This window comes from Plecotus auritus, assembly GCF_963455305.1.
Source record: "Plecotus auritus genome assembly, chromosome: 3".
Lineage (NCBI taxonomy): Eukaryota > Metazoa > Chordata > Mammalia > Chiroptera > Vespertilionidae > Plecotus > Plecotus auritus.
This window is the reverse complement of record NC_137772.1, coordinates 59,014,242-59,030,036: the sequence shown is the minus strand read 5'-3', so window position 1 is coordinate 59,030,036 and position 15,795 is coordinate 59,014,242. Positions and strand designations below refer to the sequence as shown.

Here is a 15,795-nt window from a genome sequence, read left to right as displayed (position 1 = left end):
GCACCCGGGTCACTCCCAGCCACCATCCCGCGGAGGCTTTAAGCTTGGGGGACGGGGGTACCCGCTTCCCAAGCCTACAGCCTGGGGTGGAGCCTGCCATTGGAGGGGCAGGGGGTGCCCACTTCCCAAGCCTATAGCCTGGGGCGGAAGCTGTAGCTTGGGAAGGGGCCGAGCCTGCCATCAGAGGGGCAGGAGGTGCCCGCTTCCCAAGCCTACAGCCTGGGGCGGAAGCTGTAGCTTGGGAAGGGGCCGAGCCTGGAATCGGAGGGAAGGAGAAAAAAATCAATGGAAACATATCCTCAGGTGAGGATAAAAAGAAAAATAAAGAAAGAAATGGCATATCTTATGAAAGGCACATATTGAAAATGCCTAAAGAAAGTTGTCATTTTTTCATGATGAAGGGACTGGAGTCCATGTTGATGAAAATATCTTGGTGGCTGCGGTGACTGGCAGTGGCTGCAGTAATGGGGTGATGGGGCTAGCGCCTTCCCCTGATCAACCCGGTCACCTCCTGCAAAGGGAGGACAGACTGCTCCAGTGGGAAGCGGGCCTAAGCCATCAGTAGGACATCCCCTGAGGGCTCCCAGTATGTGAGAGGGGGCAGGCTGGGCTAAGAGACCCCTCCCCTGTGCACGGATTTCGTGCACCGGGCCCCTAGTATATATATAAAAGGCTAAGTGACCGGCCATCCATCAGTCCAATCCTCCGACCAACCAACCAGCCAGTACATATACACTGGCACTTTGAAAATAAACTTTGACTCATGTATCCATGATATTTGTCCCTGTCTGACACTGGCTTCCCATTTAAATTAATTCAGAGACAGTTTCCTGTGATGCCAGTATTTGCGATGACTATTAATAAATCACAAGGAGAAACTCTAGACAGAGTAGGAATATTCCTACCTGAACCCATTTTCGGACATGGTCAGCTATATGTTGCTTTCTCTCAAGTTCAAAGAGTGTGTGACGTTAAAGTTAAAGTTGTAAATACTTCATCACAAGGGAAATTAGTCAAGCACTCTGAAAGTGTTTTTACTCTTAATGTGGTATACAGGGAGATATTAGAATAAGTTTAATCAATTTATCAGTCATTGTTTTTATATCATGTCTTTGTTATATCATGTTGTTATTATTTATTTATTAATTAATATATTATTTTCATATACATTTTACTAGTTTTTTTTCATTTCTGACACTTCTATTATAGAGAAAGGGCAAATAGTGATATTAAAATATTTCTTCTAATTAATTTCCTTTCAATGTGCACGAATCTGTGCACCAGGCCACTAGTACAAAATAATATTGAATATAAATTGTAATTTAAATGTAAAAATAGATGTTGCACTTATTTATTTCAGTTGTATAGCCATTGGAGGAATTTCTCAAGTAGGTCTTTCTAATTTAGACTCTAAAAGCTACCTAGTTGCTACCTGAATTTTACTCTTAGTTCTGAGTGCTCCTCTTATATCCATCCACTCAATACCTTGTCTTTTTATATGCCCATTCTGGCCGGAGTAAGTTTCTTTTACCCAAACTGATGAATCCTATCTGGCACTAGTTCATGTGTTAGTGCTGCAACTCTGCTCTCCTCCCACGCATTCTGGGTCTACCTGACCCTGGTGTTTCGCTCTGTGTTCTGTGTATTCCGCCCAGCTTCCTCTGCATTCTTTCCCACTGTCACAATGGCAAGCATATTTCATTATATTCATATAGCATCTGGCTGAAAGAATTGTCAGTATCTGAGATGAAAATGGTTTCTCAATTAAGCAAAATTATCAAACCCGTACTAGACCTCTTACAATAATACAGCAAGCTGGTTTGGTCCTTGCTTGCTAATGCATGGGTGTGGGTGTGTTCTGGTCATGTACCTTGCAATCACACCAGCTGGCTGATGCTTACTGGACCAACGATGTGCATCTAGCTAGCCCAAGGCAGCAAGTCCATGTTTCAGCAAAGCAGAAACTTAGGACTTGCACAGCCTGGCTCAAAAAAATGTGAACAGAGCCAATCTCTGAGGAATTTAGAATTGGGCAATAGACCTGTCTAGAGCAGTTAACCTTAGGGGCATCACAATGACAAATGAAGAGTTGCTATTGTGTAGAGGGGGCTGAAGTCTTCACTTGGAGACCTGTGCAAGCTGAAGCAGAAGGGACCTTGCAAGAGAGGCAGATGAATGAAGTAGTCCAGCAGGAAAAGGCAGAAATGTAATGGATCTCCAGGGGGAGACTAGGAGACTTTGGTTGCTGATGGCTTTCTTGGTGTAGTTCCTAAGAAGCACTGCTGCTCTCAAATTTCTGGGACCTTTATATATTCTTAATATATTATATGCTACACTTTCCCCCCTGTGATCCGTGAAGTGAAATGTTTCCTGCTGAAAGCAGATATTATGACACTTCCTAATTAACACCAATAATCCTACTCTTTGGCAGTAGGTGGTTCTGATTATTTTCTTTAAATAGTATAGAGGTTTTCTTGTTATTTTTGTTGTTTTTAATTAAGTTATTGGCTTTACATATGCCACCTCTTCTTCTTACATAGCTTCTTTATCTTGTTCTCAAGCCAGTAGTGACCTGTACCGAGAACCTCTATACTATTAGGTACACCTATTATCAGTGTGCTCCACCAAGTCTGTGTGACTCATTCAGGATCACGGTGATTCAATCATATGTTTAAAGCTGTTCCTTTAAAGGAAAAGATAAATGCAAATTTTCCACGGAATTAGGACAGTTGCTTTATTTAGATGTAATATAACTACCCGTACCTTCTCTCCTTTTGTAAATGTCAATTCTCTTTGAAAAACTGTAGAAAATCTTTAAGGAGTTTCTTGGAATAACGCTCTTACAATGGTACAAGCTCTGGCTGCTGAGGTAGTACTGGGTGGTCAGCACAATGGAATCTGAAGTCGTATTTGGTTTGACCTCAGCCTTTACAACTTATGAGTTGTTGCTTTGGTTAAGTTCCTTAATTTCTCTGATATACATATTTTAAAATGGTGATAATGATAGTAATTGTGTAATAACTAGGATATAGGATACTCTACTATTATAACAAAACCTCTAACTAGAGAGGATGAAAAAATACAGGAATTTATTTTTCACTTACATAAAAGTCCAAAGGTAAAATGGCTCTATAATCCTCACACACAGTTGCAACATCTGGGGTCCATGGTGGTTACTACAATTTTCACCGTCTCCATTTAGCAAAAAGGAGAAAAAAATGAGGGGGTCTTATGACAGTTGTTTCACAGGAAATACCTGGGGATTGCTCATACATTACAACCTTACTCTTTGCTGAAAGGTCACACCTCACTTCAAGGGATATTGAGAAATATATTCTTTGGGTGAGTAACCATGGGCCTGGCCTCAAGACTAGAGAAGATAAGAAGAATGGCTAATAAGGCCATTTCATTTTCTGCCACAGTGCCTCACAAAGTTGCTGTGATGTTTACATTAGTTAATATAATTAAATTATGTGCAAATGAGTTGAGGCTCAGAAAATAGAGTAATAAATTATAGATGCACTAGAGGTCTGGTGCACAAATTTATGTACCAGTGGGGTTCCTTGGCCTGGCCTGCGGGATCAGGCTGAAACTGGCTCTCTGACATCCCCTGAGGGGTCCTGGATTGCAAGAGGGTGCAGGCCAGGCTGAAGGACCCCACCAGTGCACGATGGGGGCTAGGGAGGGACTGCAGGAGGGCTCCAAGATATGTTCAGACCGTCTAGCTCAGTCCCCATTGGCCAGACCCCAGCAGCAAGCTAACCTACCAGTCAGAGCGCCCCCTGGTGATCAGTGCACATCATAACAACTGGCTGGCTGCTGACTGTCTGCCCCCTGGTGGTCAGTGCATGTCATAGCAAGCGGTTGAGTGGCCTTAGCATATCATTAGCATATTATGCTTTGATTGGTTGAACAGCCAACCAGTCGACCAGACACTTAGCATATTAGGCTTTTATTATATGGGATTCCCAGTGCCATGTCAATTTATTTCCAAAAGCACTTGCATTGCTTCCTTGGGAAGAAAATAGAAGTTTTTCTATTATCATACATTTTCTAATCCAGGGCTACTAAATCTTGATAGTATTGATGTTTGGGGCCAGATAATACTTTGTTGTGGGAGGCTATTTTGTAACTGTAGGATGTTTAACACATTACACCTAATGGATGTCAACACCACCCTTACCCATAGTTTCTATAACCAAAAATGTCTCTAGACATTGTTAAATGTCCCATCCAATGGGATGGAGAAGGGAGAGTGGTCAAAAATGCCTTCCTTTGGTCTAATTTCATTAATTATTATCTCATTATTATTATCAATACATATGTTGATTTTAAATAGCCTTCTGAAAATATTGAGTACCTTTACCATTTATGTCATCAATTAGAAATAATACTCAAAAATGCTAATTAATGAGAATAGTTTAAAATTTTGCCATGTCAAGAGACATATTCTCACCCATGCTGGGTTATTCAGTTGGTTAACATGCCATCCTGATACCCCAATGTTGCTGGTTCTATCCCCAGTCAGGGCACATGCGAGAAGCAAACAATGAATGCATAAATAAGTGGAACAGTAATTTCATGCTTTCTCTTTCTCTCTCTCTTTCCTGTGCTCCCTCTCTCTCAAATCAATAAAAAAAAAGAGAGAGACATTTTCTCTTGGATTTTCTGGAGTTTTCCACTTGTTCATTGAGTTAAAAATAGTCCTGGTTCTCTGTTTTCAGGGGATGTAAATAATTTTGGCCCTTCCTAAATCTCTAACTGCATCTTCAACTTTTCAAGGAGCTTTCTCTATAATATATACCATAAAATGGCCACCAGAGGGTGAATTTGTGTTCTTTAGAGATCCAAATGAAAAGATGAAGGGTAAGTGACTGGAGTTCCCTACAGGGACATTTGAGAAAATATTGTCTGAAAATGCCATTGAAAATCCTTCAAAGTAGCAACATACGCTTTTCAAATTGCCAATATGGCTAAGGTACTGTGAATCCTCTCAGTGGACAGAAAAATTTGTACAGCTTTATTGATGTACTAGAGGCCCAGTGCATGAAATTCGTGCACGGGGGTGGTTCTCCTCAGCCCAGCCTGCACCCTCTCTATTGGGACATCCCTCTCACAATCCGGGACTGCTGGCTCCTAACTGCTCACCTGCCTGCCTTCCTGATCATCCCTAACTGCCCCCTCTGCCAGCCTGATCACACCCAACTGCCCCCTCTGCCAGCCTGGTTGCCCCTTACTGCCCCCCTTGACAGCCTGGTCTCCTCTTGCTGCCCCCCCTGCTGGCCTGGTCACCCCCAACTGCTCCCCTGCTGGCCTGGTCACCCCTAACTACCCCCCTGCAGGCCTGGTCACCCCACACAGCCTGCTGTTCAGTCATTTGGTCATCCCTCAATAACCCCCCTGCTGGCCTGGGTGCCCCACGCAGCCTGCTATTCAGTCGTTTGGTCTTCCCGCACTAAACCCCCTGCCAGCCTGGTCGTCCACACTGCCTGCTGTTTGGTCATCTGTCCAGTTGTTTCAGTTGTAATGGACCCTGGCTTTTTATATATTAGGATAGTTGGTTCTTTAGAAGTGTTAATCCATGCCTCCACAAGACAATGTTCTCAATTATACCATATGGGTAGAGCTGGGTTAAGACTAAGAATCCCAAGCATTTTGTCTACAAAATCCACATGCACTTATGAAAATAATATATAGTTTTGACTAGAATTATTGCAATATCATTACATGAAGCTTGAGAAACTCAGAAAAAGTCAAATATAAAAATTACTAAATGAGAAAATTTGTTTTATTTATTTATTTTTTATAGTTTATGTTTTGATGAATGTTCTAGTGTCATTCTTTCCTTTCTTCTTCCTCCTTAGAGGTGCTTCCAATTTATGTCATCATCAAGTGATGATAATTTTATCATCTTTTTAAAGCTAATTTAAAGCTAATTCTTTTAAAGCTAATTCTTTTTTCTACCTTATTTCATCATCTGGAATTTCCAAAAACTGTTAATATAGTGAATAATGTTAAACCAGTAATAATGGCAATATTTTGCTTTTGACTTTATTGGAAATATGTCATGATCAAATGTGACATTAGCTATTATTTTAAAGATAGATACTATTTTGTATCTGTTCTGTATAGATAATTTTTACTATATTAAATAACTATCTATGTATTGATAATTGATTAAAATTTTATAAGTAGATATTGAATTTAAATACATGTATTTCAATTTCTATTAACATTGTCTTATTTTTATCTTCTTATTTTTTAATTGATACTTTTTTTTTAGAGAAGGAGGAGAGGGAGAGAGAGCACAAGAGAGAGGGGGGAGAGAGAGATAGAGATAGATAGAGAGAGAGAGAGAGAGAGATAGAGAGAGAGAGAGAGGAACATTGATATGAGAGAGATACATTGATCTATTGCTTCTTGTGCACGCCTCCACAAGAGATTGAACTAGAAACCTAGGTATGTTCCCTGACTGAGAATTGAACCTGTGACCTTCTGGTGCATTGGATGATGTTCCAACCAACTGAAACACATCAGCCAGGGCTATTTTTGTCTTATTTTTTTATGTAATCTATATATTTAAAGAGGTAATATGCAAATTAGCTGGGACACCTTAAGGCGTCATGACTGGCTCAGGAGGAGCTGCGTGCACAGATGGGCAGGAGGGGACTGCGTGCCACCCCAGCCCCAGTGGACACACACCAGGGGTGGGGGCGTGCTCCAAGCAGCCATGGTGTGGCTCGGAGGATGCCCCTGGTGGGTGGCGGTGGCGGCCAGAGCGAAGAAGCCTGGGTCCCGGTGGGTGGCGGTGGTGGCTGGAGTGAAGCAGTCCCGGTCCTGGTGGGTGGCAGTGGTGGCCGGAGTGAAGCAGCCCGGGTCCTGGTTACCAGAGGGAAGCCGGGGCTGGCAGCCAGGGGAAGGAAGGCCTATTCTTGCATGAATCTTCGTGCATCAGGCCTCTAGTAGATTATATCAGCAGATTTTCTAATATTGTTCTATTACTGGAATTAACTATATTTGGCTATTGTGTGTTATTATTCCATGACCGTAGTGGATTTCATGGATTCTTTATGATTTAGTCTTTATGTATAATTTAGATAGACTTATGGTCAAGAAAATATTCCATAGTTAAAGTGGTTTAAAAATGGTCACAGATTAGTATTATCCATTATCACTTAAATACTCTAAATCCTGCAGTCAGAAACTTGTTTTGCTTAAAGTTAGCATTTCAAAATTATGTTTAATTAGAAACTCCTAATTTCCCAAGGAATCTATATATATAAAAGCCATGTGACTTCCCATGGCCCCTTCCCCCAGCTGGCCCTGCCCCTGATCATACCCGCCCCCCCCCCCCAATCAGGGGTGGATCCAGTTGGTCAACCTTCTGTGGCCCCTCCCCCAGGCTGGCCAACTTCCCGTGGTCCCTTCCCCCCACCCGCCCGGCCCAATTGGCCCCAATTGGGGCAGACTGGCCAGACCCCACTCATGCATGAATTTGTGCACTGGGCCTCTAGTATTTAGTATAATAGCAGCTAACTAGAATTCTGCAAAACACACTTTGGGGAACATTTGTTTGCAATTTTTCTTGTGGGGGATACTTTAACGATATCTGGTTCTTCAGGAAAAGAAATGTGATGGTTTAGTCTATTTTTATGTGTCTGATCAATTTAAGTAGCACTGAAATTATTGACTCATTTAACTTACTGTGAAATGAATGTGAGAAGAGCAAAGTGTTCTGTTGAAGGATTTTTGGGAAACTTTGCAGGTACTTCACTGGTTATGGCTCCATTTAATTTTTCTAAAATTTCTGAACAAATTCTGATTAATATCTTTCTCCAAAAATAAATTTTCTTTGGAAAATAATCTATTAACAGGGAGCTCTATTAATATTCTTCTATAATTAAGAAAAAACTATTGCAATTATATCCTTTTTTGTCATTTATTTTTTCTTAATCTTAGAAGTTTATATATTAGTTTTTCTTATGAACCAGCTCTTAATTTTAGTTTTCAATTCTACTGTTATTTTGCTCTATAATTTATTAATTTTATCTTTCATTATTTCAAGATATTTAATTCATACTTACCCAATTTTATTTGAATTCTGACTGTATTTTGATTATGTCTTACTTACAAGTGAAGGAATTTAAGATTATTCATTATTAGAGGCCCAGCGCATGAATTTGTGCATGGGTGGGGTCCCTTGGCCTGGCTGGCAATCAGGGCTGATTGGGGCCAATCGGGACTGGCTGGCCAGAAGGAAGGACCATGGGAGGTTGGCCAGCCAGGAGTGGCGGGGGGGAGAGGGACTGCAGGAGGTTGGCTGTGTGAGTGCACTGACCACCAGGGGGCAGCTCCTGCATTAACCATTTGCCCCCTGGTGTTCAGTGTGTCATCATTGCGACCACCCGACTGGTCATAATGGTCACTTAGGCTTTTATATATATAGATAGATAAGTACCATTTAAAAAAATCTCCCAATGAAAAAGTAACAGTTTATTACTTTTAAAGTTGTCCTAATTGCACTATTGTGGAATTTATTTTTCTTTGAATCAGAGTTATTGGGAGTTTGTTTGTTTGTTTATTTGTTTATTTATTTATTTTACTTTATGTGTGTAGCAACATTTGTGAAAAATTAAACTTTGGTCATAAAGTTCTGATTTTAATAAATTCTGTGGCCTTACATTTTATTTTTAGGAATGGTAATACAACAGTGGGGAAAGTTGTCAATGTGCCTCCTCATTTTGGCTGGATGTGATAAACATTTTGGTCATAGCATGCATACATCTACTTATTTCACCTCCAACTTATCTTTTTAGGGACTTTATTACCAGTAGTCCCATATCCTGGTGATTTCAAGTATATAAGAAAATAGATACTAAAGAAAATTGAATAGTTCACCTTAGATCATTCTAATTATTTTAGCAAGCTTCTTAAAACTTTTCTAAGGCATAATTATCTCTATAAATGTGAATCTTTTGTATCTATTCTCATTCGTTTCATAAATGCTTGGCATATTGTTTTCAAAGATAGCTACAATTCCTCCTATCCCATAAGCCCCCTTAGTAATGTGACTTTATCACTCTTTTTATCAAGAGATAAAGTTTATTTTCCCTCCCCTTGATCTGTGCTGGTCCTGTGACCTGCTATGAACAATGAAATGCAATAGATAAGACTTCTGGCCCTAAGTGTTAAGACATCTTGAGACTTCCACTTTTACTCTTGGAAAGATGCTCCAGCCTAGACCAGTGGTCGGCAAACTCATTAGTAAACAGAGCCAAATATCAATAGTACAACGATTGAAATTTCTTTTGAGAGCCAAATTTTTTAAACTTAAACTTCTTCTAACGCCACTTCTTCAAAATAGACTCGCCCAGGCCGTGGTATTTTATGGGAGAGCCACACTCAAGGGGCCAAAGAGCCGCATGTGGCTCGCGAGCCGCAGTTTGCCGACCACTGGCCTAGACTACCAAATGAAAAGAATGTACTAATACTACCAAATGCAGACACATGTTGTGTGGGGGACAACTGCAGGCATCACAGTACCAGATATGTAAGTGTGCCATCTTGAACCCTCCAGCTCCAGTCAAGTCACTCCAACCATGGCTGTATAAACAAGAGCTGAGCTGTCTCTTATGAATCTTACTTGAGTTCCTAACCCACAGAATGGTGAGCAATAAGATGATTCTTTTTAGCTGCTAAGGTTTGAAGTGGATTGTTACATAGCAATAGATGACTAGAACTGTCTTTTCTTTCTTTCTTTTTTTTTTTAGATACAGGGAATTTTATTAAATTGGCATAGTTGGGACCAAAAAAGATAAAATGGTCACTGCCAGCTTATCTGCAGCCCTTCCTTTTAACAGGCTGATGAACACAGCTTGAAACACAAGCAAGTCTTGCAGGTCTGAGAGATAGTGAAGGGATTTCCTCAGAATTTAAATGTATTAATACAACCAGTCATATAAATGTAAATATAAGCCAGTCTCCTACAGGTTCTGAGATGGCACTCGCCACCTCTGTAAAAAGTTGAACACTAGGAATCAAGTCCAACCATATTTTTAGAAAGGAGGACAGTGACAGTGTTTGCTGAACCAAACTTATCATCAAAGCTCAAAAAGCTGATCATATTCATTTAACCACAAGCCAATCTTATTTAAATCAGGACTGCCCAAAAGAAATGCTCTATTAGCCATTCATGATCTGAATTCTGATGTATGAGATCAATTTAAATATGGTACACATAAAAAAAGTCATGAGACATTTGTAATAAATAAGGCAGTGGCCAACTATTACTCATTAGTAGATTTTTTGAGATAAGCTATCAAGTCTGCCCTTTCTGCACTCTTCTTAATGCCGGCGAAGATCACTTTTTTTGTTCCAGGGATGTACTTCTTGGGATTCTCCAAATACTCCATCAGTGGCCTCACCCCAGGTGATACCTTTGTTCTTGTTGGCATCCGTGTAAGAAAATCCAGGGGCCTGACCTGTCTTTCGCCGAAAGAGACCATGAAGATTTGGCCCAATCTTGTGCTTGCCTCCCTTTTCCACAGTATGGCACTGGGCACACTTCTGAACAAAAATCTTCTTGCCCTTCTCAACATCACCCATTTTTTAAATCGCTCGTGCGCGCGACATGGAGGTCCCCACTCGCAAGCTGGACGTCCCGCTCTCTAACTGGAACTGTCTTTTCTTCCTGTTTATTTGTTTTGTTGTCATTAATCCTAATCTGAGGATACTTTTTCCATTGATTTTTAGAGAAAGTGGAAAGGGAGGGAAGAGACAGAGAAAGAGAAACATGGAAGTGAAAGAGATACATCAATTGGTTGCCTCCCACATGCACCCAGACCAGGGCTGGGATCAAGCCTTTGACCAGAATAGAACCTGCAACCCTTCAGTGGCTGATGCTCCAACCACTGAGCCAAATCAGCGAGGGCCTTTTCTTCCTCTGGATGTTACGTTGTCTTTCAGGGCTTGAACCATGTCCAATACATTTTTTTTTTTTTTTTTTGGTGTTTCATCACAGAGCAATAAATTGATTACACAATAACTGTAACTGACTAAATTAATTCAACTTCATATGCCTGGAGAAAAACAAGGTTAGTTTGATAATGTTCAGTGACTGTTTTGGGAAAGAAGTTTTGTTATAATTTGATATTTTAATTCATGACCTTGTGCAAGTCAATCGACTGCAGGAGGTCTTGGTGCTGATAATTAAAGTGCCTGAGTATCTCCACCTCCAACAAATTTTGTGAAACCACAATTCTGTGACCAGTTCCAGCTAGAACCACTAATAAAATAGAGAATAAAAACAGGTAAGTATAAAGCAATGGAGGGGGAGAAAAGAATGTAAATTGAATCATGCTAAATTTCAAGAAGGTTTAATTTATTTGTTCTGAATTGTGTTACTTTGGTCTTCTATTTTAGAGTAATATAAATAATCTCTCTCTATATATAAAACCCTAAGAGACCAGTCAACCGTTCGACTGGTCGCCCGTTTGACTGGTCGCTATGACACGCACTGACAACCAGGGGGCAGACGCTCAACACAGGAGCTTCCCCCAAGTGGTCAGTGCACTCCCATAGAGGGAGCGCTGCTCGGCTGACCTACTGGCACTAGACTCCGGGCTCACGGCTGGTGAGCACAGTTGCGGTGGTGTGAGCCTCTCCTGCCTACACAGCAGTGCTACTGAGTAGTGGCAGGGGACTGGGACAGGGGACTGGGACAGGGGACTGCCCACCAGTCCCCTGCCCCAGCCTGAGCCCCCTCCGGTGCACCCCACCTCAGCAACGCTCTGTGCCTCTTGGGCCGCCCGCCTCCTGGCCGGCAGCTTCGCCGAAGCCGCAACGCTTGCCCGGAAGCCGCCCCTTAGGTGGGCCAAGAAGGACAAAGCCCAAAGGGAGTGAAGGCACAGTGGCAGGCACAGTGGGGGCTGGGATGAGTGGGAGCAATGAGGCGCCCGTCCCAGGCTCAGGCTCCTCCCAGGCTGCCTGCTGCTTTGTGTACTACTACATCCCTTTTATGGATGTCAGATTGCTGTTTTTGGCCTGATCCTGGCCTGGCCTATGGGGATTGGGCCAAAACCGACAGTCCAACATCCCCTAAGGGGTCCCAGATTGTGAGAGGGTGCAGGCCAGGCTGAGAGACTCCACCAGTGTACGAATCTGTGCACTGGGCCTCTAGTCTTATATAATAATAGAGGAATATGCAAATTGTGTGTTACTCCATAATGTAACGACCGTTTAGCAGGTTGTGCATGCAGCAGGCTTAGGTGGGAGGGCCACAACAGCCAGGGGACATAAGCCTGTGGTGCCTCCTCTAAAGTTGAGGAGCTAATGACGAACAGGCTCTGGTCCTCCTCCAACAGCCCTCTCCAGCAGGCATGGGGCTGCTGAGATCCAGGCGGGGCCTCTGGCCACAGATCCACAGGTTCGCAGAGACTGACTCTACCAGGCTGCTTGGAGACCATGTGGCTGGGCCACAGGGTGCCCGAACCCGGTGCCCATTCAAGACATGAAACAGGAAATCCAGAGAGGAGGTATGAGAGGAAATCCAGAGACTAGGATGTGGAGGTTCAAGATTCACTCCCTTTGGGCTTTGTCCTTCTTGGCCCACCTAAGGGGCGGCTTCCGGGCAAGCGTTGCGGCTTCGGCAAAGCTGCTGGCCAGGAGGCGGGTGGCCCAATGGGCACAGAGCGTTGCTGAGGTGGGGTGCACCGGAGGGGGCTCAGGCCGGGGCAGGGGACTGGTGGGCAGGAATCTACCTCACCCACAGAGAGCGAGGTTCTGCAGTGGGTCGGCCTGGTGGGAAACAAGAGGCAATAACTGCCAGCATGGAAGGATGCTTGGGTGGAGGGGTGTGGACCTGCAGCCCTGAGGTGAAGGTTGGAGGGGCGGTACCACCTCAGTGGAGGGGCGCCGCACTGCCAGGTACCCCACTGCAGTGGTTTGATGAAGCTCCCGGTGTTAACGGGGCCTCGTCCTGGTGGCCTGCGCACTTGAGAGGCTGCGACTCCTGCTCCTGCCGCGCAGCCCAAAAGCAAGCCTGTGCCCACCCCGACCCCAGTTCCCGCCCCACCACACCCCATGGCAGCACGCGCCTGCACAGTGAGTGCGAAGCCTTCCACCTGCTCCGGAGAAGGGGGGGGCAGTAAAGAATGGGGGCGGGGGACCAGGGAGAGGAAAGAATGTGAAGCGTCCACAATGAAGAGGTGCTTGAGAATGAGGCTCGGGAGCCTGATGGGGAGGTTTGTTCTGTTTGCCCGGCGGCTGCCCCTTAGGAAGGGCAGCGAGCATGGCTCTGAGGGCTCCCTGTGCGCTGAGTCAAGTTCCACAGCCAACTGGAATTGGCCTCAGTTTCCTGGTCTGTAAAATGGATTAAGCATGTCCTTAGCTGAGCTTTGAGGGCCAATTGAAATACTGTAAAAAGAAAATGAGGGAAGAAGTGAGAAAGAAAAGGAAAGGCGAACAACACAAAAGAAAGACTGGAAGGAACCTGTAAACCCATTGTCACTTAAATAGGGAATATAGTCAATAGTGCTGTAATGATGGTATGATGCCAGGTGGGTACTGGAAATATCGGGGAACACTTTGTAAAGTATATGATTGTCTAACCACTATTCTGTAACTAATATAAAACCTGAAACTAATACAAAACAATATTGAATGTAAAGAAATGAACATAGGAGTGAAATTTTTATAAATTTCAAAGTTTAAATAAAGGCTATAAAGGAAGGAAGGGGGAGAATAAAAATAGTGTTTTTTATTTTACCACTTTATTGTCTTTTCAGTACATGAAAAAAACAGTTGTCTTTATATGGTGCTTTTTTACTTTTCTAAGTCATTATCTCATTTAATGTTTGGGGCAACTTAAAGACAATTATTCCCTCCACTATTCAAAGAAAGGAAATCTTGGTGTCTGGCCCCAATGATTCAATTGTCAAACCCTTATTGTAAAGCAGGGTTAGGGAAATTTTCTGTGAAGGGTCATATCTATACTAATAAAGTCCTTGGGGGTGATCAGGCTGGCAGGGGAGCAGTTAGGCATCAATCAGGCTGGCGGGGGAGCAGTTAGGGGGCAATTAGGCTGTCAGGCAGAAGCGGTTAGGAGTGATCAGGCAGGCAGGCAGGCGAGCGTTTAGGAGCCAGTGGTCCTGGATTGTAAGAGGGATGTCCGACTGCCGGTTTAGGCCCAATCCCTCTGGCCTTAACCGGCAGTTGGACATCCCCTGAGGGGTTCAAGTTTGGAGAGGGTACAGGCTGGGCTGAGGGACAACCCCCCGTGCACAAATTTCATGTACCAGGCCACTAGTCCTATATAATAAAAGGGTAATATGCAAATTGATCCTAACAGCAGAACAACCGGTAATGACTGGTCGCTATGACGCGCACTGACCACCAGGGGGCAGACGCTTAATTCAGGAGCTGCCCCCTGGTGGTCATTGTGCTCCCACAGGGTGAACACTGCTTAGCCAGAAGCAGGGCCCATGGCTGGCTGGTGAGTGCAGCTGCAGTGGCAAGAGCCTCTCCAGTCTCTGTGGCAGTGCTAGGGATGTCCGACTGATGGCTTAGTCCCCATCTCCAGGGGAGCGGGCCTAAGTTGGCAGGTGGACATCCCCAGAGGAGTCCTGGACTGCAAGAGGGCATAGACCAGGCTGAGGGACCCCCTCCCCCCCTGAGTGAATGAATTTTCATGCACTGGGACTCTTGTATCAAATAAAGCACAAGTAGGTAGTATAGAAGTGACATTGTGATTCCTATATAACTCCCTACTTTCTGTAACTAAGAAAAATACCGCAAATTGAGGAAATAAGTATTAAATTATAGCTATAGTAAATGTGACATCAGTATATTAAACAAAATCTGTGGTCTTTTATCATGAGGGATAAAGGCTAACCTCTGAGTAAGGTCTAATATTTCAAAGCGGATATGTGCATTCTTAAAGGTCTTACTATTTTCCTTCCTTCCTTCCTTCCTTCCTTCCTTCCTTCCTTCCTTCCTTCCTTCCTTCCTTCCTCTTTCCTTTTTCCCTCCCTCCTTTCTTCCTTTCTTCTAGTGGATGGGCTAATTATATATAAAATAATAAAAAAAATCCAAAGTGCCAAAATGAGTTTTCAGTTATGTTCCTTTAAGTAAATTCAATGTTTGATTGGTTGGAAATGACCTCTCACAGCTAGCTACACATGGGAAGTTGTGTCTTTATTTATCTATTTTTATTTCTTCCATTAGTGTCTAAATAACAGCCACTTGTACTGAATTACTGCAGGGATTGTCTCTCCTTCTTTCAAAAGAAAGTCATTCATCAGGGTGCCTTACCTTTACTGAGAGACATGTTCTCAGCTTCATGATGGCTAGCAGCCAGAGAAGCAATTTCCTTTTCTTTAAAAGGAGTTGGAAAGCATCTGATTATATCAGGAAGAGGCATTTCAGTTTTCAAGGTGAAAGAACACTTGCTTCTTTTATAGATAATGGAAGAAATAAGATACATTAGTGAAAAGCAGAGGGCATACCAATTAAAAATATCCAGGGGATATAGTCTGGGATGTAGTCTGTCTGCATGTTATCTCAATGTAAATTAACAGAGCAGGGTAACAATGCCAGTTTTCTCTCTGCGACTTAAATAATTTAGCTTTTAAAACAGGTTTTCTTGAACATACAGGGTGTACCCCCAAAAATCACCTGTCCAGAAATTTTGTAGGTATTATTCCATTCCTCACAATGTTTTTCTCTCTAATATTTATTTAATTTATCACAATTTTTAACTTTGACTATATATTTGCGGGGATATACACACTTTGAATA

The 15,795-nt window shown here is 43.0% G+C and overlaps 1 pseudogene across 1 annotated transcript; it reads right to left on the bottom strand.

Moving 5' to 3' along the window:
• Positions 1–10,286: 10,286 nt before the first annotated feature.
• LOC308244822 (cytochrome c-like) lies at positions 10,287–10,605 on the bottom strand (annotated as a pseudogene). Its single transcript has one exon. The product of its transcript is annotated as a cytochrome c-like (transcript).
• Positions 10,606–15,795: the final 5,190 nt, after the last annotated feature.